The sequence below is a fragment of the Myodes glareolus genome, chromosome 7 (genome assembly GCF_982192425.1).
Source record: "Myodes glareolus chromosome 7, mMyoGla1.1, whole genome shotgun sequence".
Lineage (NCBI taxonomy): Eukaryota > Metazoa > Chordata > Mammalia > Rodentia > Cricetidae > Myodes > Myodes glareolus.
The window spans coordinates 72,988,037-72,992,087 of record NC_142032.1 but is presented as its reverse complement, the minus strand read 5'-3'; positions in this window follow the sequence as shown (position 1 = coordinate 72,992,087).

The following is a 4,051-nucleotide window of genomic DNA, read 5'->3' as shown; positions in this document are numbered from 1 at the left end:
GTTCTACTTATTACCTAGCTTCTCTGGAATCATGGACTAGAGGCTGATTATTCTTTGCTTTATGTCTAATATCCACTTCTGAGTGAGTGCATGCTGTGTTTGTTTTTCTGGGTCTGGGTATCACACTCAGGATAGTTTTTTTCTAATTTCATCCATTTGCATGCAACTTTCAAGATGTTGTTGATTTTTATCGCTGAGTCGTTCTCTGTTGTGCAAATATTACACATATTCTTTATCCATTCTTCGATTGGGGGCGACTAGGTTGCTTCTAAGTTCTGGCTATTATGATTAGTGTTGCTATGAACACAGTTGAGCAAATTTCTTTGTGGTATTAGTGTGAAACCTTTGAGTATATGCCCCAAAGTGGTATTGCTGGGTCTTGAGATACATTGATTCCCAATGTTCGGAGAAACCACCACATTGATTTCCAAAGTGGCTGTACAAGTTTGCACTCACACCAGCAGTGGAGGAGTGTTCCCCTGAAGTCAGAAGAGAAAGCCAGCCCATCCACACAGACAGGTTAATAGAGAACCACAGCTCACCAGCAGCAGTAAGACCCTAAAATGGTCATTACTACATGTCCTGGAGATAGGGGCAGGCTAGCTGCAGAGTTGTGACCGCCTGGATGCCCAGTCTGAAAGTAGGAAAGATGTATATTCTTTGCCATTGTATGTTGGAAGTGTAAATATATGTTTAAGTTTACAGGGTTGGAAATTAAAAGGGTGCCGTGAGTCTCAGACATGGTCTTGAATTTTTAATATAATTTTAAAATTATATATGTATATACATATATATGTATTTCTTAAACTTCATATAATTTTTACTTCGTCGAGATGCATACTTTAATATCTGTGATCCTAGGTGACAGGTGTAACACTAGACTCAAAACGAAGGGACGCAAGTAACTTGATTCAGCAAAAAACTGAACCTGCTTATCAGAGAAATATTTCTGTTCCTGGTAAGAAATCTGGCTTCTGAACAAAGCCTCAAACAAGAGTAATCTCAGTAGGGGGGATGGAGTTTTCTCTTAGGTTATTTTATATTTTAAATTATAAAAAGATGGAGCCTGAAAAAAACTGACAAGAAAAAAAAATCATACAATAGAAACCTGACTCAAATAGGGATTCTCTTTAACTTCCTTGTTTTGCAGTTATTTAACCATGAGGTGTGAGACCCTGCCGGTGTCGCTGAGTGTGTGCTTGAATCCTAGTGAATAGCTTCACCTCATTTCACTGGACAACTGAACACAGCCAAACACCTGTAGCTTATAATGTCAAGGGTGTTTAAAACCTCAATCCATGATTCTGTTTAAATAATTGAAACATTTGACCAGGTTCTGATTGGCAGACTCTCTACTGTTAGACTTTAAATGAAGCTAAAATTTGCCTAGAGGTGGAACAGAATTTGGCATTGTGATGAAGGGGTCTGATGTAAGCTGATGTCACAGAGGGTGGCTTGGAGCTGGTGGTAATTTCTAGCAGCCCTGGCAGACCTTAGCCCTCCCTCGTTGGAGTACGTTGGTCTGTCTCTGAACTGCTCAAAAAGAGTTGTTTAGATCCTTTTCTCAAGTCACTGATTTGAGAATCTGCAGGTTTCTGAAGCATCCTATTTCAGAAACTTTTTTCTTGTATTTTGAGGTGTGTGCACGCACGTGCATGTACGTGCTTTAAATAATTGTCGTTAATTCAGTGCTAGACGGCTTGATTCGGTAAGTATGCTTTGTAGTCAGACTCTTTTCTGTTGTCTCTGGGTTTGCTGCTCCCGGTTTCATATCTTAGACTAAGTCCAGGAAAAGGGGACTTGGTGGGAGGGTTAAGGGTTTAGCTGGGAGACACATAGTCTGCTAGAAGACAGAATGAGGCACAAGAAACTCCTGAGAAAGCTGGTTCATGGTCTGAGCCAACCTCTTTCAGCCTCAGCAAGGGGTTGGCTGGACACCTTCAGAATCTTTTTAACCCTGAGATAGCATAAGCTACTCTGTCTCTTTGTGGGGGTCTCCACCCCTCAAAAAAACCACTGCTTTCAAAATAGTTTTTTTTTCTCAGCAGTTTTGGGCAATAGCATTTTGAAGTGTCCTTCCCTCAGTCCTTAAAACAGGTCTCCCCAGTGTACTTGGTGGAGTAATTTCCGATTCAGTAAGCACGGTTTAGAAGGTTGGGAAGCTCCAATGCAGGCTTTTCATTCTTTCAGGGTCCCTCACTCCCTGTGAAAAGTAATTACTTCCTACTGTCGTCCTCAGTTCCTGATCTATGGATTTTACAATCAAGTCTTTTTGTTGTTGTTGTTGCTGTTTTGCTTTTTGTTTTTTGAGACAGGGTTTCTCTGTCTAGTTTCGAGCCTGTCCTGGAACTTGCTCTGTACACAAGGCTGGCCTTAATCTCAGAGATCCGCCTGCCTCTGCCTCCCGGATGCTGGGATTAAAGTCATGTGCCACTACCGCCTGGCTCAAATCCCTTTTCAACCACAAATAAACTCTTACTCACCTGAGGTCAGTGTGGACCTCCCTGGACAGAGTTCCTTCTACTTACACACATGAAGATCCATGGTTGGTTTCTTTCTTCTTCACTGCGGGATGGAACATGGGGCAGCAGTGGCCAAGTGGCTGCGGAATTTGGGGGTGAAGCCACCTCTGCTACCTGATCTTCTCTTCCAGGTGTGAACGATGTTAGACCTGAAAACGAAGATTATCATTGCCGTTTTTAGCGGTATGATGACTGTTACAGTTATGCTGTTAATCACTGCCTATTTTCTTGTCTTAAGAGCTGCCAAGGAAGTCAAGTAAGTCACGTTAGTAGGCGTGAAGAACACTTCTGCAATGGGACACTGGTTTCTCTGCTGGAGCAGGGTCATTTTAAGAAATGACCCTACAGTGGCTTCTTGTAGGGGAAAGTCAAGGGCCACTGTCAGGTCTGTGAGGATGGGGACAGATGGGTACAGAAACTTGAGGGTTTTCCTTCTAGCTTGAGGCCGAGAGCTTACAAATCCACTGTTCTCGGCCTGGACAGTCTGTGTGTGTGTGTGTGTGTGTGTGTGTGTGTGTGTGTGTGTGTGTGTGTGTGTGTTTGTGTGCCAGTGCAGGTGTGTGCCAGCATTCCTTTCTGTCCCCAGTTAGTGCGCCTTCAGTATTTAACAGGACCCTGGCTGAGCCCCCTTTCCCTCTCTGGCACTGTAGACTGGGCAATCCACAGAGGATGCCATGGGGAGGAGCTGTCTCTACTCACACAGAGTGTGGCCATAACGACCTCTTCCCACTCACTGGGGAGCTCACATGTCCCCTCGTTCATTGTCAATGGCTGTGGGAAAAGTGAAGTGGGTCAAGAGAATAGAGACTCCACAGAGGACAGCTGACAGGGATGGAAGTCAGAGGAGAGATGTTTGAAGACTGGGAGAGAAGCCCACATCCCAGGGGCCTGTAGCAGCCACTGGGGTGCAAGTCCCTCTCCCTTGCTTGAAGTGGCCACCTGGGTTCACATGCATAGCAACTGTAGGAGAGGAAAAGATAGGGAAGGAGCAGAGAGCTTCACCCCAAAGCTGGTGTCACATGTGTGATGGGCTTCAGCCATGGACTTCCCATACAGCCCTCATGATTGTAGAAGCTCACTGAAAAGGAAAATTCTAAACTCATTTTGTGTGTGTCTTTTCTTAAGATTCGCAAATTGGGGAGATGTCGAAAGCTGTATTAATTCACATAAGTTCTCTCAAGAAAAGATCATCCGGGCCAAACTCATTACTGCGGAGTCTTCTAGTATTCTCGAGGGATGTGATGATTATAGCATCTATACAGATTCTGACACCCTGCCAACTTGCTTTTCTGGCACCAACAAAGAACTCTGACATGGCTGGGGAGAAGCCGCAAATCTTCACAATCACTATTTCTTTTTTAGTAGAATATTTTATCTTTTCGAATTAATTTCTGTTATGTTTATACCCTTATTTACTCTCTAAATGGTTTTTATGTTCTTTGTATAAACGCACAATAATAAAAATAATCTTTTACCTTCACATGGTGGTGTTGATCGTTATGAAGGTTCTTTTTTCGAACACGTTTACT